General features: G+C 38.4%; 1 protein-coding gene across 6 annotated transcripts in view; it reads right to left on the bottom strand.

The window, feature by feature from the left end:
• Megf10 (multiple EGF like domains 10) overlaps positions 1-16,135 on the bottom strand; it is a 169,308-nt gene that overhangs the window by 127,938 nt on the left and 25,235 nt on the right. The window contains exon 1 of one of the 6 annotated variants that reach the window (XM_063232422.1): positions 6,659-6,747. The exons of the other annotated variants lie outside the window; for them this stretch is intronic. The gene's annotated coding sequence lies outside the window, so the exon portion shown is untranslated. Of the gene's footprint in view, positions 1-6,658; positions 6,748-16,135 lie in introns of those variants that run through there. 6 annotated transcript variants of the gene reach the window in all.

Raw genomic sequence — 16,135 nt, forward strand, 5'->3', positions numbered from 1 at the left:
AGTGGAAAACCATGGAGTTGAAACAAAATAATTGCAGTACTAGTTGACTGCAAGCATAAAAAACAACGAAAGTTTTACTTGAAAAAATACTTGTTTTAATTAAAGAAAACATGTGTAGTCTCTGAAGAGAACCAGGCACTTCTGAGAGTTTAATTACTACTTAATCACACTGTAAATTCCTTTTACAGCTCAAGCTTTTCTTCTCATTGGCATTGTTTTCTCAACAAGTGGTTTATGATAATGTGGCTGTATTTGTTTATGATTCTTGTAGACCTGGTATTCATCTAAATTGTGGGCAAGATGAAGTGATCCTGGACACATATTTGGGAGCAGCGAAGGGAGCACCCAAGAGGGGCTCAGAGTGAGGAAACGGAAGTCTGTGGGAAACAATAAATACATACTACAGAAGGCAGGCAACGGGGCCAGTTCTCAAAGGCAGCCTTTTGCTATGCTAAGAACTCATTTGAAACACTGCATCTTCTTTGCTAGACAGCCTAATTCCAGGCTCCTGCCTGAGTGGGCGGGTCTAGGGACCCCTTTCAGGGAACCTCTGCAAAGTAGATTCCTGCCTGGAATATATTTCTCCTACCTTTCGAATCTGACAGTCTATAGTTCATTTCTATGATTATCTCAGGTTACATGTAAGCTTCTCTAATTGTGTGAAAATCAAACAATAATATAAAGTTTCTGTCAACTTCCCTTTTTCCAAAACGATATCCAGGAACACAGTAGAATGAACCTCATGATTTAACAGATTTCTGGAGTCTATAGTAACTAAAGCACTGGCCTGTTTGCTTTAGTGTGTTTATGAAGTATTATATAAATCTAATTTACAAAAAAGACCAATTGTTATTACAAAGTAATTAAGAATCTATGCTAGAAATATACAGAAAGCAAAAGAAAATGACCCATAAAGCCTGCTTTTGAGAATGATGGTCTTTGATGAAAGTCATATTGTGACTATCAATAGAAGTATTTTGGGGCTGGGGGTTTAGCTCAGCGGCATAAGCACCTGCCTTGCAAGCAGGCAGTCGTGAGTTCAATCCCTGGTACTGATAAAAAGGAAAAAGACAAAAAAATAGAAGTACTTTAAAAGGATAATCTTGAGGCTTTTATAGGTAAATGGAGGCAACTTGAGACTATCCTCGTAAGTGAACTAAATCAGTCTTATATTTGTAAATATCACATGGTCTCTCTAGTATAAAAAATAATAAAAACTGAAAGAGTAATAAGACCTAAAATGTATAATAAATATTATAATAATGAAAGGGAAAGTACTCTAAAGGATATAACTGTATGTATGTTTAAGTGTGCAAGATAGATAACCATACTAAGTTTTTGTTAGTTTATCAAACAGAATAGTTTGTACTGTCACTGATTGTCTACATTTTATGCTTTGATTTTATAATTTGAACAACTACTTCTAAGATAACAATATGTAACTTATCAACTAGTAATTTCTTAATTTTTTTTTGAAATTCTGTGTTATTTCTACCCTGTTTGGTTTGCTTTTTTTCCTCTAAATAAAAATAAAAAATAAAAGAGTATTTTGAGAGGCCCTAAATATATATTTGTACTTAACCGGATGAGGCAAGCATTTCTTTTGTGCTAATGTGGACATAAATGAACACCAAGTTTAATACTAACAACAAAGAAAAAGTTATAATGCTAACACTGAAATAATTAGTTTTTGTGGGGAAAAACTTATTTTCGGCAAGTTCTGGTAACTCTTTGTCAACAGCTGAACCAAGGAAGCTAAAGGTGCTGAGCTGAGTTTGTGAGTTCTGAACTCAGCAGGGCCACAGACTTTGTAAGCCCTGACATTTCTCTCTTCTCCTTCATTGTTGGCTTTATTACATGTTATTTCCTTTTTATCTTTATTATAAATTTTCTGTTCGACTCATCTATATCTATATATGTATTAATTTCAACATGTCTAATAGCAACACCTCTGCTTTCTTGTACATACTGGAAACCATAGGTAGCTACGTGTGTGACCCATCATCATGAGTGCATCCATTTTCTTCTCACAGAGAAGCAAGCCACAGGAACTATACTACTGTCATTTGTTCAAGGTATTAAACTTCCTGATCATTTCATTTAAAATGGGAAGATAAAATTAAGTGGCTCTCATATACTCAATTGAAGCCGCTATAGAGGATGGAAATGGGTTCCTGAATAGAATATATTTTTCCTACCCTGCTAGTTTGACAGAAGTCTATGGTTCATTTCTGATTTTCTCAGGTAAAAAGTAAGCTTCCCTAACTGTTTGAAAATCAAACTATAATATAAGCGTCCTGTCAATTTATTTCTCTTTTTGCAATAATGTAGTCTTTCATTCTCATTTATTTAATAATGTATTCAAAGTAAAAGTGAACATATTTCCAGGGTTTTTTTTCCACTAGTAACTACGTAAAAATCCTCAATGCCCTCCATATCCTTTATCTGATTCCTGCGTTATTTGGGGTCACTGACCATCTTTTGACAAACCCAATCCCATCTCCTCAACTACATCATAAGATTCTTGAAAATAAGTCCCATGACTTTATCTCATCTCTCATTCTACCTCTCCCCAGTTTCTTTCAATTTCTCTCCCCATCTGTGAGAATTTAATAGATATTCAATAAATGATTGCTGAATTACATCAAGACTGAGAGCTATGAGATCACAAAACATTACTATCGTCTCAGACAGTGAGCTGAGAGGCGGAGGCCAGTCAAGAGTCCTATTCTGTAAGTCGTAGACAGTTAAAATGAATCCAGAGGACTGGTAAAGAGAAACAAGTAACTTCGGAGGACATGTATAATAAGAAAAAAAGATGCCCTGCTGGAGCCCTGATAACTTTGGGAAGCATCTCTGACATGATCCATTCAACCAGGAGGTGGCGCTTGAGGCCACTTTGGTTGACCAAATACTCAATTTATTTTACAGCAAACTTAGCAAAATTACTTTCTCCAACAATGGGATTGGGGTGTAACATGAGTTCAGTGGACACAGAAGATCTTGTTAATCTTAGGAGAAACATTAGGACACTAGTCTGAATTTTATTTAAAGAAAAGCTTTGCTATTCTATCAACCAAGACAGTCTCTTGACTACAGTACCTAAGAGTTCTCATTTTTAGATTGAAGTTGTATACAGAAATAAAACGGACTCTACTATAGCAAAAAGTGAGTCTACACATTACTGACTTTATAGTTAGCAAGAAACATGTTTGACATCAATGAAGGAAAATGTCTAAATGAATCAAAGTGATAAAAATTGAATTATAAATACTAGATTTCATATGAGTAAACAAATATGAAGTGTCATTAAGGTTAGCATTGCCCTTATATGTATATGTATACAAATTTAAAATAAGCAGTTTTTCTTCTTTAAGGTGTTTATGTTTTATTAATATAACTATTAAAATTAAATCTTAGTTCTGCTCTGAGTAATCTATTTCATGGGCCAGGTTCAGAGAGATAAAATAAGAATCTACTCAACCAAGACAATATCTTGGACATATTCTGAAAACTCAAAATTTGCATGTGGAGACAAGATAATGAATCAATTTTACAAAATGGACGCATGATCACACTGGATTAGAAACAAACAAACAAACAAACCATCTTGATACAAATGTGCCTTCCAAACCCACACCATCCAATGGAACTGTGTACACAGAGCCCTGTCAGACCCAAGCAGAGCGCTCGGCTCATTGCTGAGAGCCGTCTATTCACACAGAACCTGCTCTTTGCCATGCAGGCAGAGTTCAAGGGAAAAGATTCTACTCATCCCAACTAATTAAATCCTTAGTTTCCTTTAATGACGAGCCAGACTCATGTTCATCATTTAAAAATAAGACAAACTTAGCAAAGACTTTTGCCTTAGAAACAGCCCACAGTCAGATCTTTTCAGATGTAATTAATTTTTCCAAGATAATTTATCTTATTAAAATATGGTCATTTACTGTTGTTTCAAGTTATCTGAAAACATTCTAAGACTGAAAGCTGAAGATAATTTCTTGCTATAAGCAATCTAATTTGAATGTAACAAGTCTAGATATATGTTGTGTTCTTCATACAGGCACATAAAAGGTAAAACTATTTCTATCCAAAGTTCTTAAAGGAATCCAGCTGTGACCAGGCAACAGTATATGGTGCAGTATTGGAAAGCAAAGCCCAGAAAGGCAATATATGTCCCAACCAAAGAGACCCAACCTTCCCACAGCAGTATCTGTGACTTCCGAAAAGGACTTCTGAAGATGGCCTTTGCACATACATGATTCCAGACAACACTCCTATGCCCCGCTCAAAAATCAGTGTGGTTGGAGATTTAATTAGACACTTTGTTATTCTCTAAGATAAAAATGAAAAAGCAGAGACAGAGTTCTTCAGGCTTAATGACCACATCTGTTATTAGGCCCTTTACCATGATTGACTGGAGTGTATGTTGGACACAGTGCCAAAAAGCCTCCCCATAAAAGCAGCTTCCCATTCACTGCCTGAATGGCATCAGTCTCTGTTACATCCAGGATTTCCACGGAAAACAAGCAGAGCCTGGTGCCCATAGTCCCTGTGCCAGCTGAAGACACTTTTCCCCAGTGCCAGCTGAGGTGGAAGCAGGACCTGGGTTGTTGACTCTGACTTCTGCTCCTCTTTGTCGTCTCCCTTTCTCTCAGGCTCACCCATGTGTCCCCGGAGCCCCGATAAAGAAGTACATCAGGAGAGAAGCAACCAAGAGAGGTCACGAGGGCCCGAGCAGAGTTAAGACAGGATGCTACCGATTAAAGGCGTTTTCTAGCTCCTGAGGAAATTATGACTTTTAAAGTACATGCAACACCAAGAAGCTGGCTTCTGATTACCTTGCACCTCAGGCCCCATGAATAGACTATGATTTCTGAAGACTAACAACCAAATGAGATTTCAGTAGTCTAAATGTTGTCAGCATATTTGCGAAATATTGCCATCAGTCTTCACCCTCAGCAAAGCTATTCAATTGATCTCAGGGCTGCTATGCAAGACAAGCAGAAGACGGACTCATTTCTCTGCATCTCTCATTTCATCTTCAAAGGGCTGCCTGGGCGTAACGTGCCATCATTCAATGTTTTAAAAGTGCAAAAATCTGAACACCCACAGCTCTGTGTATCCCCAAATCAGGATCCTGCACAAGCAGCAGCAAAGGGACAATTACTGGCACTTAAAACCACTCTTCAGACCAGAAGCAAAGCATAAAAGCCACCCTCCCATCTGCATACATGCTGGGGAGAGAAACAAATACTCACTTAACGCAACCCTAAATGTCTAAAGCAAACAGCAGTCCCACGGCTCAGAAATACACGGTGTGACATAAGTAATGAGAAAAACTAAAAACATGCACACCACTTAAAACACCTTCTTCAGGAACCATTAGGTGCAAAGAATGTCCTTGAAGCACTCTCTGTATTTAATTTTTCCTCCATGTGCAACTGTATGAATTTATGATGTACCAACCATTTACTCTTTTTTATCCAAAGCAGTATCTATAATATTTTGAATGTGGGGCTGCTTCTAGTGGAGATTTTATACACACAAGGTCACTGAGAAATAACGTTGAGTGAAGAGTGAGAAATTGCCAAGTGGGTAAGGGGCTTTCTAATTATAAGGGTCTTCTCAGTACTTAATAAAAATAGAAGAAATAGTTTCCTAAAAAGAAATCGGTATTTACAAAAGGGATTACACATTTTGTGATGATCTAGATAGGGGCTAACCCTTTCGGCTTGGGAGGCGGAGACTGTGAATCAATTTCCTAGTGATCTACCCCACGGACCAGGCAATTCCCAACTTCTTTCCAGCCTGCAGGAAAAAGGGGACTTTAGACAACAGCGCTCAACCTTCTCAGACAAATGACATTCTAGGTTCGTATGACACACTCTCTGCAAGCCATGCTTGCCAAAGGGCCCTCCGAAGTCTGTCATTTCTATCCCAGGCCACTATAATAAAAAATGATTTAGGATATTTTGAGACTAAGTCTTATTCTCTTTCCTCTTTATCTATAAATGAGCCTTTCGAATTCCCTTGAGAACAACAGATGAGGACCCAAGAGCGAGTGAAACCGAAATCCACCAATTCTGAAATAATATAACGATTCCTCTCCACACAAGTGAAAAAGAAACATCTCAAAGCAAAATTCCCTCAGAAGGCTTTTTATGTTGGTTTTTGTGGTGTTACAGAGGAAAAAACTATACTTTTAAAATATTTAAACATAATTTGGCAATGATTCCTTAGCAAAAGCACAGGCAACAATGAAAGAAAAAACAAATAAACTGGACATCATCAACATTCAAAATTGTTGTGTATCAATGCATGCCAGAGACAGAATGTAAAAACAACTCATGGTTTAGGAAAAATACTTGTAAGTCTTGTATATGAGACAGCATCGGTATCCAGATTATAAAAGTAACACTTATAACTCAACAAACAATAAAAAAAAACCCAATTAATTAAAAACAGCAAATGACTTGCATAGACATTTTTAAGAGTTTATTTTTTAATTTCATAGGAGTCTCAGTATCAGGGCACATCATTAGTTTGTTGAGAAATATTATATACAAAGACTATTACATAACACTTTATCTGCACACTGTTTCACTTATATTTTAAAGAAAAATAAAACAAAACCATAGCGCCAACCTTTTACCTCTCTCCTTTGCAGTAATTCGATTCAGTGTTGCTGCTGCTCCTTGGTGGCTATGCAGGGGGATGACGAGCTGTTGGTCAAGCAGTATGAATTTTCAGTCATGAGCAAATTCTGAAGATCTAAGGTGCTAGGCAGCAACTATAGTTATGACACTGTACCATTTATCCGAAATTTGCTAAAGGAGTATTTCTTAAAATTATTTCTTTATTTCTGGCAAAAAAAAATTTTAAAATGGAACTATATGAGTTGAAGGATGTGCTAATTAATCTGATTTTGATAATTAGTTCACAATATATACATTTAAAATCATTTTGTACAGTTTAAATACACCCAATTCTGTTTGTCAGTTATACCTCAATAAAGCTAAAAATACACATAATTAATGTCACATTCTGAAAGGAATTATTTTTGAATATCAATATATTATTTGATACAAATATTTCTTTTAAAAAGATACACTGAAGACCAATATGCACATGAAAAGATGCTCCACACTACTGGTAATCAAAAAGGGAAAGACTAATCAAATCATGATGTTACTTCATACACATTGAGGATTCCTAGCCCCCACCTCCATCCCAAGGGAAAAACAGAAAATCCTAAGTGTTGGTAAGCATGTGGAGCAATTAGAACCTATGCATTACTGGTGAGAAACCAAAATAGAACAGCTACTGCAGAAAGCAAGATGGTAGTTTCTCACAAAACAACAACAAAACCATGGAATTATCACATCACGTAGTAATGCCACTTCTGGGTATACACTCTGAAGGAACTGAAAGCAGTGATTTGAACAAATACTTACACACAAATGTCCACAGATTTGTTATTCACAATATTCAAAAGGTACACAAATGTCCACTAATGGATAAATGAACAAGACAAATGTAGTGTGGACATACAATGGAATAATACTCATCCTTAGACACGAAGGAAGCTCCGGACACACTACAACATGGATAAACTTTGTGGTACTTGAGTAAGTACCAGTCACCAAAGAACAGACACTGCAAGACTGCACTTGATGCTCAAAAAAGACAGAACTACTGGGATAGGGGAAAGGAAAAAAGGAAGACAGGAAAAGATTATATATATGTTGTTAAACATATAAATCTATGTATGTATATGTATGCTAGATAGATAACTATACTTCTAATCTCTCTTAGTTCATTAAAAGACTGTCACTGACTGATCACTTTTGTGTCTAGATTTTGTAAACTGAACTAATTCTGAGATAGCAATATGCAATATATTAACTAGTGCTAATTCCCTTTTTTCTTTTTTGAAATTCTGTAACACTTCTATCCTTTTTTTCTGTTTTTTAAAATAAAATTTAAAAAGAAGACTGTACTTGAATGAATACTTGGAGTGGTCAAATTCATAGAGAATGAAAACTGGTAGCCTGTGGCTTGTGAGAGGGGAGGGGGGAGGCATACTATTTAATGGATATAGAAGTTTCAATTTGAGGTAGTAAGAAAGGTTTGGAGGTGGATGGGGGTGATAGTTGCATAACAATGTGAAAGTTCTTAAAATGCCACAGAGTATTCACTTTTTTAGAAAAAAAATCTGAAAATACCGAATAAAGGAAGCCCATCTAATACTCAACAGATTAAAGAAAAGACTGAACATAAGTAGGAAGACAAAAGAAAAAGGAAGGAAGGAAGGATGAAAGGATGGAAAGACAGAAGCAGGCAAGCTAAAAGCAAGCCAAGCTGTAAGGAGTAAGTTATAGAACCCGCCCAGAAGGTAGAGACTCCTCGTTCAGTTCTTTTAGTGAAAAGAACCACACTATTAACAGACATTCACATTCTGTGGATTGCACGCGTGGACTGGTGCGCTCCATTGGCTAGAACATGAGCATGGAAAGAGGAAAAATAAAACCAGCAGGAGGTCACCTAGCCCCTGGCTCTCTCCTCTCAGAATCTCCCCTTCTCCTATTCTAGAGATTCTGAAAGATAGCAATTTCTAGAATCCAGACGCAGAAACCAAAAGGTGCAATTTAAGTCTCTTAGTTTCTAGCAAAGGGAAACCAAAAGGCATCATAAGTTTCCAAGCCAAGGTGGCAGGTCAGAATTCCAGCTCTCAACTGCTGCTGCCTGAATTCAGATTCTGACTTGACTGTGGAACTTGGAAGATCTGAAGAATCTGGACCTATTTACTCAGTGCTTGCTTTCTCAGAAAATCTAAGAAACCTGAGGCTGTACAGGAACTTGTATTCCTCAGTTTGGATTTTCTTCATCATAAAGAAGCAACTTTGCTTTCAAATTTCATGTTTTTGCTCTCCTGTAGCTGGTGACGAAATTAGGATTATTAAAACATGGGGTGCTTTGAGTGTGGAATGCAGATCTCAGGCGCTTCTGGCAGGTACCACGCTCCACAGACCAGTTGTTATTTATAATACCTATAAGGAGGAAAGAGCTTAAAGGATCAGGTCACGCTGCAGTTTCCAACAAAGCAGGCCACAGCTGTACGAGGGATTCTGAGCAACTGCTCAGTGCTGACAGCAAAACTTCTGTTTTCCTGCAGGGTCTGTTAGGGTCACAGCATGTGTGTGGATCCGAGTCCTGGGTCTCTGGCAGCCAGTGGGGCTGGTCTGAGGTTTACAGAGCACACCCCAGAACTAAGGCCCCACCCCCAAACCTGGCACACACTTTCAAGGTTTGGGGGATGGGGAGAGAAGCAGGTATTAGGCTTCACAAATGTCTAAAAACCAACTGTTTACTTTTCTAAAACACAGTATATGTGTATCTTAAAAAGAATTCATTTTTATACATTTTTCCCAAGATCCTCGTAGTAAAATGAATGATATGTGCACTGCGGACAAAAGATTTGGATTTGGTCTGAAGTCAGCTCCATTTTGAAATTGAGCAAAAGCTTTACTTAACATGAAAGGGCTCCACAGAGATATTCTGACTGTGCCCTAACTGTGAGACCAACAGAGGAAACAGTTGCCCCATACCCCATCTCAGCTTCTCCAAAGCACAAAAAAGGGCAGGCAAAGCAGCTCTGTGAGGCCCGCAGTTGACCCTTTTTCAGAGGGTCTGCTCCGTGCCCTGGCTTGGTGGCCACTCAAGCAAAGCTGGGCTCTGCTCTAGGAGCTGCCTACAGGAAGCCCTATCTGCACCCTGCTAAGGCCTGAGGGGCTCCCTAATCAGGTTGGAGATGGGCTCTCTGGTGTCTGACTCTCAATGAGCAAAGAAAGTGAAGCTCAGCAGAAGTTTTTCAGGTGCCTTGAGGGAGAGCACTAGAACATAAGGGGCTTCAGGGGCCCTGAGTGTGCTCTTCCCACTACTCTGGGTTATCTGACTAAACTGGGGGGAAAGCATGCTCTCCTCGCTCTGGAATCATTTTCTCATTTCATTTAAGGCCACACCAAAACAAAACAAAACAAAAATTTAGTGGATTAGTGACATCAGCCTTGAGATCTGCGGCATGGTCAATGTTTTTCACTGCACCAGAATTAGAAAAAGAAAACATGACCTCAAATTGATGCAATCCCAAATGGGCAGCTATGCTTATGAACAATCCTCAGATTTCAAATTTGGGTGATTTCATCACCTCCCACAATTTGGCATAAAGTGCATTTAAGATAGAATTTAAAGTGAAATATACTAAAAGTGAATCGCTGCTCACATGGCTTTGTTTCATCATCTGGACTTCTTTGCACAAGTTCCTCTTTCAGCCTTCTCCACACTGAGCAGGAGGCGCACAGCTGACAGCCCGCAAGCGTCTTCACGCCCCCTGGGCTGCTCTGCTGCCAACTGCCGGGCCCAGTCGGGAGGCAGTGTGGCCACTGCAGATGGCTCTTTCTTGTCAGGCTCCGTGTCCAGAGCCAGGCATGAGGCGCAGTCACCTCTCATGTCTGAGAGAACGCACCATGGGCAGAGCCCTACAGAGCTTCCCATTACATACTCTAAGGGTTTTCTTCTGCCTGGATCACTGCTTATGAAGGATCCAACACCTAGACAGAGACTGTGAAGCTGCTTGCGTTTTAAAGAATTAGTACTTAGGACTCAGTGACAAAAAGCATTCAGTTAGACTCACTAACAACTGCTCTGAAAGACTGCCCTTCAAGACTGGCTCGCGTTCCTTCTCAACAGTGACAAATTCACCATCAGAGGACACCGAAAGACACTAACCCATAGGAACAGCACCGGCTCCCTTAGTGCCAGCGAATGGATCTGTAAAGCATCCAGGTTCTAATTGTTAGGTCTCAGTTTTGCAAACAGCACAATTAGACTAGGAAATGAGAATCCTCTCCTAAATTCTCCAGCTAGGAAGGACACGTCATAGGTCAAGCTACTAGAAATTCTTCATGGATGGGCAGTTACTATCTCTACCTGTCACGAGTGAAAAATCCAGAAAGGTAAAAGGCTATGCTTTAGGGACAGAGCTACACAAATATATGAGCTTGAAATTTTAAAAGCCAGTTTAAGCAATCACTTTTCAGACGGTCTGAGGACTTCCTAACAACACAACATTCTCAACCCAAGACAAGCACACTGGGAAGTAATAACAGGTCTACAAGGAGAGTTTGCAAGATGATTGTGATCATAAAAATCAAATTCCACATCAGTGCTGGGCTGCAGAGAAGCCTTCTGAACAGTCTCTAGGGACAACACAAACAAAACTACAAAGCATCATTTATGTACTGCCTGGAAAGAGAGGCAAGGGAGGTTTTTTTTGTTGTCATCATTATGTTTTGTTTTTTTTCCTGGCCCTAGCTTGGTAAAATACCATATCACAATCCATCCTTTCCCCTTCCCTTCCCTCCCCCCCCCCCTCTCTCCTCTCCTCTCCTCTCCTCTCCTCTCCTCTTCTCTCTTTTCCTTTCCTTTCTGGCAGAGGAAAACTGCCTCCCCTCCAAGTTAAAGGCACTAAACTACAACCATGATAACAGGAAAACATTTGGTGTACTGAGGAACGCACTACACCTGAATCTCTGGCTGGGTCTCATGCAAGCTCGCTTTCTAGAAAGACCATCCCTCCTCCTCTGTGCAAAGAGGCCCTCAGCCTCTCCTCTCAGTAGATGCAGAGCTGCCTGAGTGGTCAGGGGTCTTGGGTTATTGCTGCCTATTCTTCTCCCACCCCTCACCAGCAGTCTGGCCGCATTCCATGAAGGAACAGCTACTAAAGCCAACCCTTCCAAAACTAAAAGCCAAAATGTAAACTTCCCAGGCTCTTCCTTTACCTCATATCCTGCCAACAATAGTCCTCACTGGCTTTTGACCACATTTCTCTTCATCAGTACCCATAGTAGAGGAGAGATGGGGTTGGGGAGTTTGAATAAAGCAAGGATTCAATTTTTGGACCTCACTGGTGTGTGACAGAAGAAAAATCAAAATTATTCATGTAACGAGCATAGGACTATGTTATTCATGTGTTGCTATAGCTCTGAATAATCTTGAAATTATTCAGGACCACATAACATTTTTTTTAATGTTTTTATCTCTTTGTGTTAGTTTGCTACAACAAACTACTACAGACTGGCTGGGTTTTCTCAGCATTCAGGAGGCTAAAAGTCAAAGATCAAGGTACCTGCCAGCTTGGTTTCTGGGGAGGGTTCTCTTCCTGGCATGTAAGTGGCCACTGTCTCACCATGTCCTCATATGCCAAATAGGAAGGACATTTTGGTTAGTAGTAGCAAATTAGCAAATTAGGGTTCCACTGTCTGACTCAAATTAACCTTTATCACCTCCTCACAGGCTTATCGCCCATCAGGGATTAGCACTTTACCACTGGAGTTTAGGGCAGAAGAGGGACATAACTCATCATAGCATTATGCCTGACCTTTGGAGACTAGAAATAAAAATATGTTAGATCCTTGGAACTTACATTCTAGGATCAATTTATGCTAAAGAGAGAAGGATTTTGAAAGTTTATGCAGTCTCCTCCCCCAAGACTGCTGTTATGTGAAATATAAAGACAAAGTTTGTATGTTGGTTAACTCAACAAGTTCATATCCAGCATTGTATGGTATATTAAAAAGTGCTTAGAGCTGAGATACAACATGCAAAGCTTACAGAACACACTCATTGAAATAAAACCACAAATGACTTAGACAAGTCCCTGGGTAGAAATCAATCAGATATAAGCAAGCAAATAAGTAAGGTTTATGGAGTATTTTCTATATTCCAGGTACTTAAATCATCACAGCAACTATGTAAAAAGTTGCTGTATGATCCCCATCTAACTGGTGAAGAAACTGAAGAATAGGGCAGCTGGTGTGAGGACATATATCTAATAAATGATGAAATGAGCCAGGATTCAATACCACGAAGTGGATCATCTAAGCAGGAGCACACACGTATTTTCACAGCATGTACACATTCAGTTCAGAAAAATGGAATAACAGAACTAACAGGACTCTGGGAGGAGAAACAAGAAGCCAATCTGTCCTTCCTATGAGCCAGTAGAAGCCATGCAGGTCCCAGGAGGAGTAACAAGAAATCAATTCACCCTTCCCATGAGCCGGCACAAGCCATGTGGGACTGGAAGGAGAAACAGGAAGCCAATTCATCCTTTCCGTGAGCCAGCCAGTGTGCGGGCAGGAAGACAAAAACACCTCTCACCACACCCTGTAAGCAACCAGCTGATTCAGAGTAATGCAATCTGAGCTGTTAGCAACTGAGGTACAAAACACAACTTAATGCTTGAATCATTTGATTGACTTTGCAGGCCTAAACCTGGCAGTCTGAGCATCTACTGGGAGGATAACAATATGCAATAAAAGAGATATCCCTCTGTCTTGGTTTTGAAATCCAATATTGTTCTCATTGGTTTTTTTTAAATTCATTTGATTATTTTGTTTTATTCAATGTTGTTTTGATTCGTTTTATTCTGTTCTGTTTTGTTTGATTTTATTATGGGCAGCAATTTTGAAGATACCAAAAGGCATTATGGCAGCCATTGTTGATTCCCTGTTACCCTGTTTCGAAGTCCTGTATCACTTTCACTGTTTTGTTTTGATTGGCTTTATTCCAATTTATTTTGTTTGATTTTATTTTCTTTAAAATAAAATTTAAAAAAAAGAATAACAGGACTGTGTTTACTGAGGAAAGAAGAAAAACAAGTCTACATTTTTTAAAATAGGCTCCCATTCTCTCTTTTCTTAACATTGTAATTCAGCTTATCTGACATATAGCACCATGACTGATCTTTTTCCTTTCAAATTTATTATTTATGTTGCTTCTACCTCTTGAAGTTTTCATGTAGGGAGTTGAGTAAGTAAATGATGTCATCCTAGGGAAGAAGGTATGTGACTTTGGCTTCATGATCTCTCTTCCTCACCTGATTTCTTTCCAGATCACCTATGATGTGCCATGCAAAGGAGAGCAAGTATTATCTCAAGGATTTGCAAGACCCTAAGGCAAAGAGGTGAGAAGTAGTAAAAACAATTCCCAGAGCCCCAAACTATCAGAGCTTAAAGTGGTCTGCAAATGTGCTCTTACCATATTACTACATAAGTCAGTCACCATTCACTCAACCTCTACTGAGCACCTGTAACCGCCAGATACTGTGGCGGATAAGGGAACACAGTATGTGGCAGATGCTGCTGAGTGTTTGTCCAACAGCCATCCTTTCCAATTCTATTGCAGAGACCGTGAATTTTGAAGTATCCTACCCACTTCAGCCAATTAATCTAAGTCCAAGGTCAGCAAACTTGTTCATATGGCAAATCTTGCCCTTTGCTTTTGTAAATAAAAAGGTGCTACAAACATTACATTCATTTATGTATAGTCAGTGGATGTTTTCATGTTAAAGTAGCTGAAATGAGTAGTTGTGGTCATATGGCCTGAAAAACTGTAAAACTTGCCATCTGTCTCCTTTACAGGAAAAGACTACAAATTACTTATACAAGTCAGTCATAGTAGTACCACGTTTCTTGCCAGTGTTTGGTTTAGTTTATAGGTAGGCAAGTGCTCTGATATTGTAAAGTCTACAGGAGGGTAATTGGAAAGAAATTATTCCTTTTACTCCTTGGGTATATGGATATGATTCCTAGAGTGATGGCAGCATCTTGTATTTATGGGAGAGAAAGTCTGAGGGCCACGTTGATGTCCTGGGTATGGCAGGGCAAAAATATGGAAATAACCTGATTCCTTATGATATATTTGAGATGTTGAACCAGTTCACCATGAAACCAGGCGTCTCTGTATTTTCCATCATATAAGTTGATTGTATAAGTTGAACTGTAAGTCAGACAAGTTAGAAAAATTATCTCCCCTTGGTGAAATGTCCTATCCAATTATCTTAAAAAATAATGAGGATTTTTACCTTGGTACTATTTCTTTTTTTTTTAATTTTATTTAAAGAAATACTAAACAAAACAGAAAACAGGTATAAATAATACATACTTTCAAAGAAAAAAATAAACAGTAAGAAATCACTAGTTGATGATTACAGATTGTCCTCTTATAAATAGTTATTCAAGATACTAAAGTGGAGCATATAAAGTAGGGATTCAAACAGTGAGACTGCAACCAGTTCTGTCCAATTATCCAACAAAAACTTAGTAATATGGTTATCAATCCTATACACTTAAACATACATGCAGTTATCAATATCTTCAATTATGTTGAGATTGAACAAACCAAAGCAGGCTAATATCATTCTGAACAAAGAATAATACTGTTGCTGCGTGTCACATTATGACACTCCAGGGTCAGCACTGTGCATTTTAGTGTCTCTTTTTCTTCAAAGTATTTGTTCATTTCATCATGTGTCATAAGATCAGTTCTCATAAACTGTTTATAGATTCTACACATCCATGAGTCTTAACATATATTTCTATCCTTTCTATATTAGAGGGAAAAGCAAAACAAAGCAAGACAAAACAAAACATATTCCTACAAACACATGAAACAAAAAAGACATATAAGACCATTGTACAAGGAGTTCTACCATACTTCCTGTGTTGTTTCTTGTTATCTCCAATAGAATTGGCTATATCATCAGACATAGTATAATTGAATATATCAGTACCTAACAGTATTAATAAAAACACAACTTTGTATATAGTATAAAACTTCAAAAACAGGCAGTAATCAAACCAGAATGTATATCATAGTGAGTCTTGTTATCTTTAGTGTAGTTGCCTATATTCTCAGACTTAATACTATCAATCATATTAGTTTTGAATAAAATCTATTGATACCAAACAGCAATCAAACAAACCAGATTTAACTAAGCTCAGTCATGATAAAATAGTGTAAGTCATACAGGGATCCAGATTAAATTAACAGGAAATTAAAGATGATTACTGTGCTATATCCTGTTTTGGGATAGCTATCTGTGCCCTCAAATCTAATGCAAGTAGACAAACTGGGACAGAATAAAATCTATCTAAGCAGAGTGGTGTGAGTAATGTGGGTTTTAAATCCTGATACACTATTAACAATATCTTCTGCCATCTTTTTTAAGACTCTCCCTCCCCTTTCACTTCCCCAGGGTACACTGTACATTTTTGGGTCTCACCAA

This window comes from Cavia porcellus, unplaced genomic scaffold (genome assembly GCF_034190915.1).
Source record: "Cavia porcellus strain 051 isolate PalLab524CR breed Dunkin Hartley unplaced genomic scaffold, mCavPor4.1 scaffold_21, whole genome shotgun sequence".
NCBI classification, from domain to species: domain Eukaryota; kingdom Metazoa; phylum Chordata; class Mammalia; order Rodentia; family Caviidae; genus Cavia; species Cavia porcellus.